Below are 18128 nucleotides of genomic sequence, written 5' to 3' on the forward strand. Positions count from 1 at the left end.
AGTTAGGAAAACAGATCAGTGTTGAACAGCAGAAAACTTGAGGGTAGAGAAAAATGAGACAAAGTGGTTAGCCTTGGGGAAAAGGAATGATACCACCCCTATGACCAAATAAAAACAGTAAAGATATGCAAGGATATCATTGAATTACAGGGCAAAGGAGGTCAGCAAGAGAAAGGAGTTCAGGATATATGCTTAAAGCAGAGCATAAAGGAGAAAGGATTTTCCCCTATGCAGAAGCCATTCACTGATATGCCACTTCAAAGAAAATCTGAACTTTTAGAATAGTGATGTGGGAAAACTAGTTTTCTATTGGTATTTAAAAAGTATAAACACTGAAGAATTCTAAAATGTTAAAGAAATTTTTGATATTTTTTATTAAAAAGAAGTGTAGAAATCTGGGATTTAGGAATGATCCTAAATTTAAAAAATACTTGTTTATTTTTGGGAGAATGCAAGCAGTGTGGGGGCAGAGGGAAGGGGACAGAGAATTCGAAGCAGGCTCTGCTCTGACAGGCTGACAGCAGAGACTGGGATGTGGGACTCGAACTTAGGAACTGCGAGACCATGACCTGAGTGGAAACCAAAAGTCGGATGCTCAACCGACTGATTCAACAGGTGCCGCTAGCAATTATCCTAATTTCTAAAATTAAAGAGAAAACAAGATTATGGTCTCCAGCCATATCTTACATTTGGAAACCAGGATAAGATATATTAAGTTCCAGGACACCTAACACTCTCTTCTCCAATGGGTTTCAAAGGACATATTCCCACATACAGTAAAACTCTATAATGGTTTTTGAGAAACTCCTTGAAAAGTCCTATTATCCCTCCCCATGTCTCTGTAAGGTAAATAAAGAAAAGGGGCTGTTGCCTCCATTTTACAGACGAAACCATCAAGACACTCAGTTTCAATGATCAGTATAAGATGCTAAGCATCTTATCATGAAAAGACCCAAAATATTCTGATTGCTAGGTGTTAGGCTTTACTTATGTCTAACCCAATCCTTTACACTTATTTGTTTCCGTAATATTTTCAATGTTAATATTTAATGTCTATATTTTAAATAAAAGTAAACAGAATAAAATCAATACACACATCCTCTTCCTCATTATATGTATAAATACATGTAATATGTGTATACATTCTCAAATTCAAGGCCCATCATAACAGATGATTCTAGAAAATTGTTTCTTTCCTATATGGCATCTTTTGCAAGAAACTCAGCATGAACAAACAACTGAAAGGTAATGTTAGTTGGAAAGAAGTCTGTGTTAGTTCCACTGCTGTGACTGTTGATAGCCAGTCACCCTTTTTCAATGTGAAATACTTCTAAGGGCCATCCAAACCTAGCTTTAGTCTTTTATGATTCCATAATCAAGAGAACAAATTAGGGGCTTACATTTCTCATAAGAGAGACACTATGACATGTAAAATATATGTGTGTCATATCTCCACTGATATAAACAACATATATTTTCCTAATACCTTTGTCCTCTGCTCTATCTTTTGCAAAACAAGACAGATGACCTAATTAATTGAACAAACTTGAGATATAGTGAGTTTGGACATCTAAACATATCACCCTCTTCCTTTTTGAAATTTTTTGACAACACGAACTCCATGATAAATCTTAAGTCAAATTATCAGATGCTTACGTATATTTGGCATGATGACATTGCCTTTAAGGTGATATATGGGAAACAAAGGAAGGGCAATCCCAAACACCTCACGTGAAATCCTTTGGGAAATCTCATAATTTACACACGTAAATTATGCCTGATTTGATGAAGAAGGGAAAATAAAATGATATTTGTCATTATAGAATAGGACTGGGTGTGAGTTGATATATTGGTATATACAGTTACTTCCTTTTAGTGTTTATTAAAAGTTCCTGTGTTGATTCAGCAAGTAAAGTCTCTTAACATAGGTCTCTCATTTAACCATGCTAGTGTTGAGAAACAGCATTTTTTTTTCTTTTTCTTTTTAAAGTTTGTTTATTTAGTTTTGAGAGAGAGAGAGAGAAACAGCATGAGTGTGTGTGGGGGGGGGGGGACAGAGAGAGAAGGAGAGAGAGAATCCCACGCAGGTTGTGCACTGCCATCACAGAGCCTGACACAGGCCTCAAACTCAGGAAACAATGATATCATGACCTGAGCCAAAACACAGAGTCGGATGCTTAACAAACTGAGCCACACAGGTGCCCCGAGAAACAGCAATTTCTATAAATAAACTAGAATTAAATGTCTGGCTTCAGTTAACTTTGGGAATCCCAAGCTTGGAGATGGTATTATTAATCTAAGTCATCTATTAATGGCATAGCTAAACAGTAAGTAAATATAAGTAACTACGTTGTCATTTAGAATACCTCTTACCCCACTGCAAACATGTATAGTCACTAATGTACACAGTTATATATTTACTAACATGATTCTTAGGAAGATATTTTTTTAGGAAAAAAAAAGGAAGCACAGTATACTTTGGAAAATGCTTTTTCAACATATTATATATATACATGTACATATATATGTATACATCATATATACATACATATGTATTATAGGATATCATATATAAGATATATGTGTATATATAATGTTTATATGTAAATTCACTTTGGCTCATGTGGCTATTTTAACCATAGGAAAATCTTAAACTTTTACTCAAAATCCTCTAGATGAATTAAACTCAGAAATGTACATTTCTTCTGGTGGAAATACGCTTCTTATGCTGTAAAGGAAGTTTAATATATTTGGTATGCTCAGGCCAGTAACTGAATTTGGATCAGCATATTAATCTTTATTATTCAAGATGCTAGAATCACCACGGCTAGGAGTGTATTTAATGAGCTTACGGCAAGTGAATTGCAAGAAGAATTCTTTAAAACAACGAATAAGAGTCAAAGGAAGGGAAGCGATAAGGACAATCCTTAATTTTTTTTCTGCTTTTTTTTTCATTTCATAATCATGTGCTTTACAAAGAACGTTCTTTAAATTAATGGGCCATAAGAGATTTTTTTCTGGATTGAAGTAGGTTGATTAAATAATCAAATTCCACAGCCTAATGGAAATTATAAACCTCCTAAAGTCCAACCTTGCAAAAAAAATCCCACTTGAGTTTTATTGGAGAGAATTTTATATCAATGCTAAATGAGATGGCAAGCATGCATGAATAATTATTTCTACTTACTGTTCTCATTAAAGAAAAAGACGAGTATCATTCTTTTAGTCAGAAGTAAAAATTCTTCCCCTATCATTACCATTAACTTGACTTGTTTTATATTTTTAAAAAGTGTTACTTTTAAATTCTTCCTTGAAGTAATAGGAGGAGTAAGTAATTTTAATCAAACAAAAGGGGGCCACCTTTCCCTGGATCAAACAATTATCTTAAGTTTTCAAGAAGAGTGCTACAAATATTCTAATGGAACAGCAACATTTGGGTGCCATGCCGATTGTCTTCCACTTCAACATTCACTCTCAGATATGAAAAACTTGATTATAAAGATAAGAAAATGTTTTGTCTTTACACCAACAACAAAGGACTGAAAGTTGCCCAAGAGTGAGTAAAACTCATAGCTCCTGACCTCATGGGCCTTAAAATTTAGTGGTTAGGAAAGCAGTGTTTTGGGAATTTCTGGATATTAGTAACATCCTTTTGAGTCTTTATAACACAAATGACCTTCATGTCACTATTTTCAAAATATGCAGATAGACTTCTCCTTCTGGGAAAAAGGAGTATATGTACTTTTCCCTATTTGTCCATGGCATATACACAAAACAAACATAACACTGTGAACGGTGGAGAACAGTCAGATTGGCCACAGAATTTAACATCATGGTGAGTTCCCTGGGTTTTCTTTTCACCTTAGATATCCCACACTTGGAACTGAAGAAAATGGCAACACAGAAATACCAACAGGTACAAACAAACAAACAAAAAATCTCCATCAAAGGTCTTCTTTCTAGTGAAAAGGCCAGGAAAGGGGCAGCTTCACAAGGCAAGAAACTTATAAAAAGTAACTGCTCTATTCCAGCCAACACCACGGAAACGTCTATAGTCCTATCTCCACTCATGCCAGTAAGGCTGAATGAGGAAACAAGGCTTCCATCTTGAGAGATTATAAAAAGACACCAAACGCCCTTGCCAGAGGTGTGTCAGAAAAGGATCAAGTAGGAGGCTGAGATTCTCATCCTTGCCAGTAAATCGTGATGCCAGTGGAGGTCACGTGGGGAGTCTGCACTTTCACTCCCATGTGGAAGTAATGAGGTATCAGTCCCCTTCCCCTTGAGGGGGTATCATAAGAGGACTAGTGGAGTGTCAGGACTTTCGTCATTATCCAGTGGTGATGAGGCCACCCCCACCCCCAACATGGTGTCAGTGGAGACCAAATGGTCAGCTGGAAGTCCCACCCTGTTCAGCAGTATTGAGGAGCTCTCCCCATCAGGGTCAATATAGGCCACATGAGGAACTTGGATTTCACTTCCACCTGGCAGTACAGGCTTATCTTATTTGATTGTGCTTCATTTCATTGTGCTTCACAGATATTGTTTTCTACAAATTGAAGGTTTGTGGAAACCCTGCATTGAGGAAATCTATCAGTGCCATTTTCTAATAGCATTTGTTCATTTTATGTAGTTGTGTCACATTTTAGTATTTCTCACAATATTTCCAACTTTTTTCATTATTATTATTTTTGTTATGGTGATCTACAATCCATGATCTTTGATGTTACTACTGTAATTGTTTTGAGGCGTCAAAAATCATGCCCGTATAAGAAGGCAAATTTAATCAATGAATGCTGTGTGTTTTCTGACTGCTCCACCATTGAGCTGTTCCCCCATCTCTCTTCCTCTCCTGTCACCCTGTCACCCAAGAGCTCTGATGGAGATGTACTATGAGGTTCATGTTATTTTCATTCCTGCTAACAAAACTCTTATTCTGCAGCCCAGTGATCAGGGAGTCTTCAATTTTTAAATCTTATTGTTGAAGAAATACATTTTGTAAAGCTATAGTTGTCATGACAGTGATTTCTGATAGATCTAGGCAAAGTACATTGAAAACCTTCCGGAAAGGATTCCTGATGCCATTAAGAACATTTGTGATTCATGGGAAGAAGTCAAATTTTCAACATGAACAGGAGTTTGGAAGACGTTTGTTCTAAAACCCATGGATGACTTAGAGGGGTTCAAAACGTCAGTGGAGAAGTAAGTGAGGTTGTGGTGGAAATAGCAAGATAAGTAGAATTAGAAGTGGAGCTTGAAGATGAGACTGAATTGCTGCAATCCCATGATACAACTGTAATGAATGACAATTTCTCTGTATGGATGACCAAAAACAGTGATTTGTTTGAGATGGAATATACTCCTAGTGAAGATGCTTAAAGATAGTTGAAATGACAACAAAAATTTAGAATAACACAAAAGCTTAATTGCTAAGGCAGCAACCAACTTTGAGAAGATTCACTCCAATTTTTAAAGTTCTACCATGGGTAAAATACTATTAATCAGGATTTCGTGCTGCAAAAATTACTTATGAAAAGAAAAAGTCAATGCAGCAAACTTCATTGTTGTCTTGTTTTAAGAATTTGCCCCAACTTCAGCAACCACCACCATCATAATTCAGTAGCCATCAACATTGAGGCATGGTTAGCATTTTTTAGCAATATGTTTAATTAAGGTATATACGTTGTTTTTTCAACATAAAGCCATTGCACACTTAAGAGACTATAGTATAGGGTAAAAATAACTTATATGTGCACTGGGTAACAAAAAAATTCACTTGACTCATTTTATTGTGGTGGTGTGGAAACAAATCCAAAGTATCCTGTAATAAGGTGCCTTCTCTCTTTCTGTAAGGGTCAATACAAATTTTGAAAAAAGAAAAAAATAAGAAGGAGCCTAAATTTCTCAGGGTAGTTGTAAAACTACTTCTTGTCCTAAAGAGATAAGGAGTTTAATTTTCATTTAGATGTGTATATTGATTCCATTTTTATGTATATTAATATATTATACATTTACATACAATATATAATATATGACACTAATGTATATTAATGACAGATACATTTAAGAATAAAAAAAATCAAAACCAAGAGGGACATTATATAAGGGAAAAGGGTGAATCCCTCAAGAAGACATAGCAATATATCCCAGTGTATCCTAAATATGTATATCCCAAACAACAGAGATGCAAAATACGCTAGAGATTATGGGCAAGATTGTAGAGGGAAGAAATGCTGGAGAGAGTTAGGAGATCTTTTTTTTTAATGTTTTTTTTAATTATTTTTTAGAGAGAAAGAGAGAGAAGGAGAGAGAGCACGAGCAGGGGAAAGGCAGAGAAAGAGGGGACAGAGGATCCAAAGCAGGCTCAAAGCTGTCAGCACAGAGCCTCATCCTGGGCTCAAACTCACAAACTGTGAGAACATAACCTGAGCTGAAGTCCCAATTTAGCTACCCAGGCACACCTAGAATTAGGAGATTCAAATTTATTTACTCAATAGCTATGTGACCTTGAACAATTCACTTAATCTCCTCATACCTGTTTCTCTATTTTCCATAAAATGTGGAGTTAAATCCACTCTAAAATTTTAGATCTCTCAGCGATTAGGTAATTCCATATGTTCTGGAATTTTCAGAACAAGCACAAACATTTATAATGGTAATTTTTAAATAGATATTTTTATGTTTCTAAAGAACATTTGAAATGGTTTATACAGAGATTATTATATAGACGAAATGGAGGTTAAGAAACTGTAGTCAACAAATTTTAAAACAAATCATGTAAATGTCTTACTTGAAGATAGCATACCACTTTTCAAACATCCTTAGAACAACTAAATTGCACCCCTAAGCCTAATGCCCAAATTCACAAATCAAAGTATAAATTATTTAAAAAATAGAAACCATAATTGAGAGAATTCAGCAGAACATATTTCCACTTTAAGCCAACATTATTCTGACCTTGAATCATGAGTTGTATCTTAAGAAATCCAATCAAATCACAATAGTCAGTGAAAATAATACTATATTTACTATATACAGTAACATAAATATGCAGAGTATATAATATAATAGTTTTAGAAAATATAACCCTTTAAAAACCTTGGAAATGATCTCCTTCAACTCCTTTTTTTTTAAGTTTATTCATCTGAGAGAGAGAGAGAGAGAGAGAGAGAGAGAGAGAGAACACAAGTAGGGGAGAGGGAGAGAGGAGAGAGAGAATCCCAAGCAGATCCTGCACTGCCAGCACGGAGCTCAATGTGGGGCTAGGACCTCAATGTGGGACTCAGACCCACAAACTGCAAGATTGTGACCTGAGCTGAGGTTGGGGGCTTAACTGACTGACCCACCCAGGCACCCCCTCTTTCTTTATACCAGTTAGGAAATTAATAGTGGAGAATTTGAGGTATATACCGAGTAGTAGAAGCACTGGATGAGGGACTCCACGTCACTTGGTATTTACTTATGTCAATACGGAGGCTGTTACAACTACAACAAAATCATAATGTAGATTGGACATTAATTTACAGAAAAAACATTAATAGATGGTGTCAATTTCACATATGCAAAGTAAACAAAAGAAGCTAGTGTTTAAAGACTAAAACTTTAATAAGCTACCTGTTGAAGTGAAAGGTAAGCAACTAGTAAGCATTTTCAGAGCAATTATCTAAGAAACTGCCTCATGTTTCAACTTGCTAAAAAAAAAACAGTTATTATTTTCGTCAATAAACAGGTGAGAAAACAAAGCAGAGAAAAATTAATGAATGTTTTCAAGTCACTATAGTACGTATATAGATTTTCAAGGGGTATTAGAATAGATGCACTTTTTTTTTTTTTTACAAGAGTATGGTTTCATTAAATCTGAAAAAGTACACTGTAGGCTACTGACAGGTGCCCAATGAGAAAGCTGTCGACAAACATTTTTTTTTTTGAATGCTTTAACTCTGCAAAGTACTGTACCAAACACAATGATATGTCACAAAAGAAATAGAAGGCATGACCCCTGACCTTGTAGAAATTAAAAACAAAGACTGGTGTATGCCAATGATTTTTAAATGTATGATAATCTGTCATCATAGGTGAGCAAGGAAACATGATTATTTCCTTCACCCAATCAAGAAGTAAATATATTCCTAAGTATTCTCAGCCATAAGTTAAATGTTTCCTCTTACTCGCATTATATTTGTGTAACCATGGTTTAGTAGTCTCTCTTGGAAGGTAAATAAATGTTAAATGAAGAAACTCTTAAATTCAAATGACATGGTTGATTAAGATGGTAGGGGTTAAAATCCCAGGGTTTGGGGTCTCACCTGGGGCCAAATGCCATTTCCACCACTCTAACCATGTGGCCTCAGGGCCCTAGCATGGCTTCCTGGATCTCAATTCTCAGAGTCCTCATTTGCTAATAAAAGGATAATAAAAAGCTAACCTCAGAGCATAATTTTAGAAACTAAATTATAATACACTCAAGTGCTTGGCATACTTCCTAATACATAATAGTTACTTAATAAATTCTAGTTATTATTAACATTAATATTAATAGTACTATAATTAATTCTAAAATGTGTTAGATTATATGAAAGAACACTTATATTTGGGTGCTGTTTCCACTGTATTATTAGAATATGGCAATAAAATGGCATTTAAAAATAACTAAAATGTGCACAAAGGTTGCCCCTATTTTCTCTCAACTATTTCTTAATACACTACAACCAGTTTTTGAGAATAAATAGACAACCTTTTAGGGCACTTGATTTACCTGCCTAGATAAAAGATAGACATATATGTATTTATTTCACATCTAGTAGAAGACTACATCATCATGACACTCAATGAAGAAAAACCTTATAGTTTGTGGCAATTGATAGCTTTTAAAGGCACTTTAAATTCCATGAGAGGGTTCACTTCCATCATACCAATCTTTTAACCTATTTATAAAGGTGCCAGGGAATTTGTCCTTTTACTGAAAGACAAAACTTACTTTTGTCTAGAAGATACAGTTCCCTGAAGGCCGTCACTCAAACAAACATTTTACATTATGGAATACCATATCTAATACATAAATTAATGCAAAATCAAAATGTTCTAGAGTTCCTCATTTACTAGAGTCCCTCCATTACTTATCTTGAAAAATGGTACTTCTTTTTCTCAATTTTATGTCAAAATAGTTGTAAAAATAGATTTCCATATAGTGCAAGGGAATTAATTAATTCTGTTTTGTTGTGTTTTTAGCACTCAAAATTACTTAGCTGTTTCTAGACTTATAGTAACATCTGTGCAGGTGTTAAAGCACCCTCTCACTGGGAATGTCTCTTGGACTTCTTGTCTAGCGATTCAGATCTTACTCTTCTGGATGGCAGTACTCTACAATGACAAAGAAAGATGAGCCAGCTTCAGACTGGCTTGAAACTCTGCTCTACCATTTATTAGCTGAATATTCTGGGGAAAATTACTGAATCTCTCTGTTTCACTTTTCCTTGAAATTAGGATTTTTGTGAGGATTTGGAAATATGATATATGTAAAACACTTAATAAAGTGCCTAGTACTTGCAATGTACTCGATAAACACAAGCTATTATTTTATTATTATGATCACTCGTCAAGATACAGTTCAGATGCCATCTTTTCCATGAAACTTTTATTGACCTGCTGTAGTGGGACAAACATTCTTCTCTGACTTTGCTTCTAACACAACTCTGCTGGTTCTCCAATTTGGCAAGTTCCTTAGCATCGCAACTCCATTTCCTAGCCTAGAGATAGTAACAGCTAACTGTGCTCATATGTGCGATGTGTGCTCTCTCTGAGAGGCTAAAGTGGAACATTTGCTCTTTTCTTAGATGTAATTTCAACTTTTTGAAGAATTGTTTTTAATTTTATTTTTTGATAGAAAGAGGAAGGAGAGTCAGAAAGTGAGAGAGAGTGGGGGGAGAGGTGAACAGGGAGAGAGAAGGGGGGGGGGGAGAGAGAGAGAGAGAGAAGGGACCCCAAGCAGGCTCTGCGCTAATCACAGAGCCTAAGGTGAGGCTCAGTCTCCCGACCCTGAGATCACAGCCTGAGCCAAAATCAAGAGTTGGACACTCAACCAACTGAGCTACCCAGGTGCCCCTCAACTTCTTGAAGATTTTTAACTCAATGGATCCCAAACTTGATAACTTATTATGTTTCCCAGATAGGACAGAGAAGTAGCTTTTATTGTATAATTCATGCACCATTAGAATGCTCTGTGAATCTGCAGAAACTGTGAGCAAAATGTCATGTATATTACAAATATGCATGAGAATTTTTCTGAGAAAATGTTTCCGATTTTTTGTTGGATCTGCAAAGGGGTCCATCACCCAACACGGAAAGATATGGAGCACGGATTTAGAGACAGATTTGTGACCTGACTTCAGTATCTGCATAGGACTTCCTGACATTCATTTTATGAGCTATCCTCATTCTTTGCTTCATTTTTAAAATTTCTTAACGTTCATATTCTCCTTCAAATGTAAGATGGGTTTTGCCTTACCAATGGCCAAAACAGAATAGGTTTACATTAGTCCCTTTCTTCTCAATATGCCTAATTGTTATTATATACACATTGTAAAGTTTTAATTTTTAACATCACCTCCTTTTATTTAACAAATATGAATTTGGTGCCTCCTTTATTCCAGATAGGGTCTAGGACGTGGGTACTTAAAATTAACAAGACAGAAGTTTCCTGCTGCCCTCATATATTTGTTTACTAATGCAAAAGACAGACACTAAACAAAGAATTAAATTAAATAATAGGTTAATGATATAATTTTAGATAGTTCCATGAAGAAAATGAAGATAATGGAATAAGAATGATGGTGGCAGTGTACATTCCACTGAGCAGCTTTGTAAAGTTTCACTGAGAAAGTGATGTTTGGGCACGGTCCTAAAATGATATAAAGTAACCAGCCATGAGACTAGGAAAAGAACAGTGCAGACAGAGAAAACAGAGAGCACCAAAGAACAAAGTTGACATACTTGAGAAACTGAAACAATTCATTAAAATGATAATAAGAAAGTAAAAATATTAATTGTTTTAGGCTGATTAAGGTTACATTTTATTTTCATTGTAGAAAATTTAGAAGATATATAAAGGGATAAAAATAGAATAAACAGTTCACAAAAAGCCTTTTAAAAGTTTGGTAGGACACCTGGATGGCTCATTTGGTTAAGCGTCTGACTCCTGATTTCAGCTCAGGTCATGATTTTATGGTCATGAGATCTAGCATGGCATCCGGCTCTGTGCTGAGCATGGGGCCTGCTTCAGATTATCTCTCTCCCTTTTTCTCTGCCCCTCCCCTGCTCATGCTCTCTCTCTCTCTCTTTCTCTCTCAAAATAAATAAATAAATAAATAAATAAGTACTATATTAAAAAATTTAAAAAGTCTTGATATTTTGGTATATTTCCTCCCAGAATTTTTAGATACACATATAGAAAATGGAAAGATATAAAATATCCAGCTGTGTACAATTTTTGTTCTGCCCTTTTAATTTATGTTTTTTAGTTAATTTATTGTGAGGAACATCTTTCTAGGTCACTAAAATTATTCATAAGCATAATTGTGAATGACTGCATATTATTGCATCATACAAAAAGTATCTTTTATGTAATCAATCCTTATGTTGGACTTTTAGGTTGCTTTTTAATTTTTGTTTTTGTTCTGGAATAAATTCTGCAATCAACACACTGGTGGAAATATTTTTGTCATTATCTTTATATAGTTTCTTGGATTAGAAGTCTGGAAGTAGAATTCATTTTGATCTTACATGTCAAAATAGCATAGAACCTGTCTTAGACTTATTTGACTTAATGCACACTTAATATAAAAACCTTTACAGCACCTTTTCAACCTACCATTTTTTCTATATCAGGCATACGGTATTACATTTATACGTCCCCCGGTCATTTAAAAGTATTCCTCAAGATAGAACACCATTCTAGCCTGCAGGAGACTGGTCTTTAACAGAGAAAGAACACTTCATGACTTAAAAGAAGTCTTTAGTGAAATGACCTCCCAGGGACTCATTAAAATTATAACTACCAGAAGCCTGTGATTCAGAATTTAGAAAAAAAATAATCTTTGTTTCTTCAAAATTCAGAAAATAATTCCAAAACTGAGATAACATTTTGGCAATGATGGATATATTAAAATTTGTACTTACAACTTTACTTTGAGCTACCTTGATCTCCACTGTGTTTTGGCAACTCTCTAATCCACTCGATTATTTATTGTCTCTCTACCTTATCCTAGAGCTATTTTTGCCCAGTGGAAGAGCAACATCAATAAACTACAAGACTTTATTAGGTTTATTCAACAAATGTTGATCTCTCCTGTTGGGCTTAATTTGTTGGTGTGTTATCATGATTCTTTCAATACATCATTTAGTGACCTTTCCTTCTTAATATTGTAGAGCCTGTGTAACATTAATCCTTTTATGTACTTGCATTTGAAGATGAATTATTGGTGTGCAATTACCATTCGTGATAATTATAGTGTTGTTGACTAATACATGAAAAAGAGACATAGAGCTAAGCAACCAAGGCAATACACTAAAAGCTACAGGGTAACAAGTTGTGTACCCTTGTCTTCCATTGACTTGGAAGACCAACTTGAACAGGCAACTTAACCTCTTTCCTAATAAATACACCCTTTTGATGATGCATCTGTGCTATCTGTCAAGTGCAAATGATATCTTGTATTGATTCTTTTCTTCAATGATAGAGTGTGTGTCTAATCAAGCTCATTTTAAAGTACTTCAAAAATACAAAGGCTAGAAAAATATTGAATAAAGCTTCTATGTTCACTGAAGTAAAAATGCTTCCTGAAAAAATATATTTCTAATTAAGTGCTATAAGAAAAGAGAAAAATATTTGTCTTCCATTGTAACAGAGGAACCACTCTTATGACTCTTACCTTGTTTTTCCCAAAAGTGAAAATCAAGAACAAAGGTCTCTACTAACATAAATGTAAGATATCTAAAATTAAATTAGATACTACCTATTTGTACATAAATATATTAAAATACCATTACAGAAAACTGTTGGCCTAAACATTATTGAAGACACACACACACACCTAATACCATTAGAATTTGCAACTCTTTCTTTAATATTCTGCTCAACTTAAGCTTCTTATGTATGCTTCATTAAAAATATCTTCTAGGAATTTTTTCCCAGTCTGTTGAGATTAATAGTTGTTTCACCAGAGAGCTTTTTCAGAGAGGTTTAGAAATAAATCTGAGTTCCACAGCCTAACAGAAGCTGTGAACTACAACATGGATCATCTTTGACAGTCATTGGGGTATTACTTTTCCCCTTCTCATCTGTATGTTCACTGACTTGCCAACCATAGCAAAGCTTCTATGATGTGTCTAAGTCATATCCAAGAGGAATTACTTTTTTCTTCTGAAGCCTGGAAGCTTAAGCATGCATGGTTTTGACTTTTCAAAAAATGTATTGAATATTTCATAAGTTAAGAAATTTAAGTTTTAAGGCCAAAATTCACAGGAGATTTGGTCCCATATCACCTTTATTTGTCTTCTGGGTAGATGTGTATGGGTTTTGTTTTTATTTTATCTAAAATTTTTTACCTTTTCTGGAATTAATCTGTATGCATGCAATGTAGAACATGCCCTAATGAGAAAAGGCTTTGTTCAGGTGCTGTAAAGGGTGTAAAGGGTGCTGCTTACCTGATCCTCCTTGTGTTGGTACCAGAATCCTGACTGAATCTGCTAGTTAGAATAGACACAATTTATCTTTTGTAATATCAACAGAGGTTCCTAAACTTGAGATTTAATCAGGATAAAATAAGAATTAGCTGAGATTAACTTAAACCAAAATATATGATTGTGGTAGGATATATACATTCAGCCTCTTTCAATTGGAAGCCTAATTATTTTTGTTTCTCTACATGGTACTTAAAGAAGGGTGTAAGGATCTTTTCCTTTACATCCTAGAAAGGTTTGGAGATTAATTTCTCCCACCCCTACAAGAGAAGGAGTAATAATTTTGCTTGGCAATACTTTGGAATTTGAATTTATGAGCCATATGAAGTCTACTGAGGAAACAAGAAAAGAATTTTGACAGAGGAGGAAGAGATAGAGGGAGGGAGAGAGATGGACAGGGGAGGGGGGGGAGGGAGAGAAACAGACACAGGGAAAGACAGAATGAGAGAGAAGCTTACTGAAGGAAACAGAAAAAAGCCTTTCCTCAGATTACAAGGAGATTAGTAGATGTAGCTGGGGATATAAATTGGTCCTGAAAGTCCAAGAGGAATGGTTCAAGAAGGGAAAGACTAACAAGTGAAACTAAAAAAGAATGCTGAAAGGGATATTACCTAAAGGTCCAGAAGCCAAGTGGTAGCTCAGTGAATATGTAGCAATGACCAGCCCTGATTAGAACAAGATTCTCCCTTTCCTAATTCAAAGCCTTGGACAGTTAACTCTTCCATCTGCACCAGTAACTAATATCTCACAAAATGAACATCCAGCAAGAACAGTGACTGCCTTTTCTACAAATTTTAGCAGGAAGTCAGCAATTATTGTCTCCTGTGGGCACCCAATTTTTAAGAAGCTGTAAGAGCAAAAATGAGCAGTAGGCTTCCACACTTACACCATAGAAGGGATGGACTTGACCTGAAGAAACTTCAGACTCCATAAGCTCAGAGAGTAGATGGTGATAACACTAACAAATGATTGTTATTTGTCTTGAAGAGTGAATGTATGTAGGGGTGCCTAGGTGGCACAGTAGGTTAAGCATCTGACTCTTGATCTCTGCTCAGGTCATGATCTCACAGTTCGTGAGTCTGAGCCCCACATTGGGCTCTGTGCTGATGGCATGGAGCCTGCTTGAGATTCTGTCTCTCCTTTTCTCTGCCCCTCCGCTGCTTTTTTTTCTTCTCTCTCTCTCTCTCTCTCACTCTCTCTCTGTCTCTCAAAATAAATAAATCAATTTAAAAAAGAGTGAACATGTGTACAATCATATATACAATGACCACATCCACTATTCAGAATGTATCAAATGGTAACTTTTTTTTTAAAGTTTACTTATTTATTTTGAGAGAGAGAGAAGAAGTGGGGGAGAGGGAGAGAGGGGGGCAGGGAGGGAGAGAATCCCAAGCAGGTTCTGCACTGTCAGCACAGAGCCTGATGTGGGGCTTGAACTCAAAAACCATGAGATCATGACTTAAGTCAAGGTTGACGCTTAACCAACTGAACCACCAGGCACCCCTCAAATGGTAATTTTTAAGTTTTTTTCATTTGGGAACATAGTAATTTCTAAAATGGGAATTATACTTGGTCACAATAGCAAGCATAATAAGGAGAGTCCTCTCTATTAGGTAAAAAGAAAGACAAATGGAATTAAAAACTATCTGAATTAGAAGGGATTTTAAAATCTTCTAGGCAAAGATAAATTCCATTTCACTCTTTTGTTTTGTTTTGTTTTGTCCCCCAGCCATGCTTAAATCCTACCAGGAATATTGACATCACCAGTTACTAACAAAGGTCATGGCATTTCCAACATACCTACAGTAATATTTCAATCATTACTTCTTGGATGCAAATGTAACAGGACTTGTCTCTGCAACATAGGAAACTTCTATCCACAAAAATCTCACTATAGTAGTATCTGAAAGAAAAATCTGGGCACGGAGTCCTTTCTGTGTTCTTAATAATACTCATTTAGGTTTCAAATGCTTTAAATCAGACTAAAGAGTTGTCTTTTATTCCCTACCAGGTGAAAAACACATCTAGAAAAAAATAATAACCTGCCTTAAGATTAGATGACAGCATGTTACTCAAGCAAAGAACCGTGCAATTGCCCAGAGATGATAATTATAGACTGCAATACAGACAATTAGTATTTGCTAAGCAATGGGAAATTTCATATGTTAAGCTGTCATAACAGTAGGTTTTATTATTAGGCGATGCTGTAGTTTAATGGGCAAACTTTGGACTGGTGTTAAAAGGTCATAAATTAATTTTGTAATTGACAACCATCTTGCTTGTGATTACAGACAAGGTATCTAATTACTTTGCTCCATCATCTGTTGAAATACAAATACTCATATTTTTAAAGGACAGTTTAAATTATATGTACAATAAACCCATTTATGCTAAGATACCAAGCAAAAATTAGAAAACAAAATATCCATCTGCATATCACCTTGGTAGGACCTTACTTTTAGGGTTATTCAGTCTTTCTGGGCTTTTTTTTTCTTTTCCTTAAAATGGAAGCAACAATAGTACTTCACCTCCTCGAGATGTTATGAAGAATAACTCACATAAGATAATGCTTATATATCACTGAGGAATGCACTTGTTATCTAAAAATGCTTGGTGAATATTACTTCTGTGACTGGTATTTACTATTTAAAATGCCCTACAATGGACGAAACTTTTTCTAATGTTTAGGATAACTGTCAAGGTAAACCATGGGTTCTGAGAGCACTTGTTGGGAGGAGCACTGGGTATTAGGTGTAAGTGATGAAACACTAAATTCTATTCCTGAAAACAATACTGCACTATATGTTAACTAACTAGGATTTAACTAAATAAAAAAGTAAAGGGAAAACCAGAAAAAATAGGCCATGAAATTGTCCTCAAAATAAAGGTATAAGGATACAAATGACTCATTAGAATATATGAAGTTTGTATTTACCTAAGAGTATTTTACAATTGATTGTGAGAAGCAAGGCTTTTCTCTAAAGTCTCATTTGTTCTCTGTGGTCTCTTAACAGATCTTCCAAATAGTAGCAATAGTTTGAAATTCCCTGAAAACTATAAATAATGTAGGCTCATGGAAAAAATTAAAAGGGTGCAATTACCTGTCTATTCTGATGAGAGGTACTAACTGAATACAAAGGCATCTACACATAAAAATATTATATTTCAATAAGAAAACAACCTTAAAACACATTATTTTAAAGTTTACTTATTTATTTTGAGGGGTGGAGGGAGAGAGAGAGAAGGTGGGGAGGGGCAGAGACAGAGGAGAGAGAGAATCTCAAGGAGGCTCTTCACTGTTAGCACAGAGCCCGAGGTGGGGGTCAAACTCATGAACCATGAGATTATGGCCTGAGCTGAAATCAATAGTTGATGCTTAACCGATTGAGCCATCCAGGTGCTCCCTAAAACACATTTTTAAAAACATACTATAGAGTCATTAAGGCAAATGGGATTTGAAAAGACACATAGCACGAGCTTTTATTTCAGGCTTGAAACATTTCTGTAATATTATTGATAGCTAGTCACTCAGGCCATGTTTATATACCATCAGTGACTGGAAACATCACTTTCCAAATCATCTCAAGCTAAAGTTGGGCAAAAGAGGAGCCATGGCCATAGAAGAAGCACAGGTTTTTGGAGTGGGATACACTGGGTTTATATTCTGGTTCAGCCACGTATGATAAGTGTCCTCAATAAAAACAGTGGTACTAAGTCTCAAGACTCCTCATACGTAACATGTAGGGGATGGTCTCTACCTCTGGTAGCTTTCTGAGTTAACTTGTCTAGGCCAGTTATTGAATTAAACACTAAGCCAGGTGTTGCTGTGAAGGTATCTTGTAGATGTGGCTAACAGCCATGAAGATTTCTTGGGGAAGAAGAAGCTCTGTCTCAGGAGCGCCTATGTTGCTCAGTTGGTTAAAACTCTGACTTTGGCTCAGGGCATGAACTCACAGTTTGGGAGTTTGAGTCCCACATTGGGCTCTCTGCTCTCAGCACAGAGCCCACTTGGGAAAATCTGTCCCCCTCTCTCTGTCCCTTCCCTGCACATGCATGTTCTGCTTCTCAAAAATAAATAAAAACACTTCAAAAAAGAAGCTGTGCCTCAAGGCTGTAGTCAACTCCTGCTGAGTTTCTGGTCTACCCTGCCCTGCAGGTTTTGAACTGGTCTGACACCATTACTTATGTCTCTCTTTTGTGTACTTTCAAAGGATGGATGGATGGATGGATGGATGGATGGATGGAAGGATGGATAGATAGATGTTTAAAATTTTTCTATGCAATGATAAATTCCATCTCATTTTTTTCCCATCAGGAATAATGACACCACAAGTTTCTAAGAAAGCTCACAGCATTTCATTGTGTTCACAACAATATTTGAATTGTTACTA

General features: G+C 35.6%; 1 protein-coding gene across 4 annotated transcripts in view; it reads right to left on the reverse strand.

The window, feature by feature from the left end:
• LINGO2 (leucine rich repeat and Ig domain containing 2) overlaps positions 1-18128 on the reverse strand; it is a 508494-nt gene that overhangs the window by 270019 nt on the left and 220347 nt on the right. Inside the window, exon 4 of one of the 4 annotated variants that reach the window (XR_005792499.1) lies at positions 7582-9360. The exons of the other annotated variants lie outside the window; for them this stretch is intronic. The gene's annotated coding sequence lies outside the window, so the exon portion shown is untranslated. Of the gene's footprint in view, positions 1-7581; positions 9361-18128 lie in introns of those variants that run through there. 4 annotated transcript variants of the gene reach the window in all.

The sequence above is a fragment of the Herpailurus yagouaroundi genome, unplaced genomic scaffold, assembly GCF_014898765.1.
Source record: "Herpailurus yagouaroundi ecotype Mexico unplaced genomic scaffold, PumYag 160, whole genome shotgun sequence".
Lineage (NCBI taxonomy): Eukaryota > Metazoa > Chordata > Mammalia > Carnivora > Felidae > Herpailurus > Herpailurus yagouaroundi.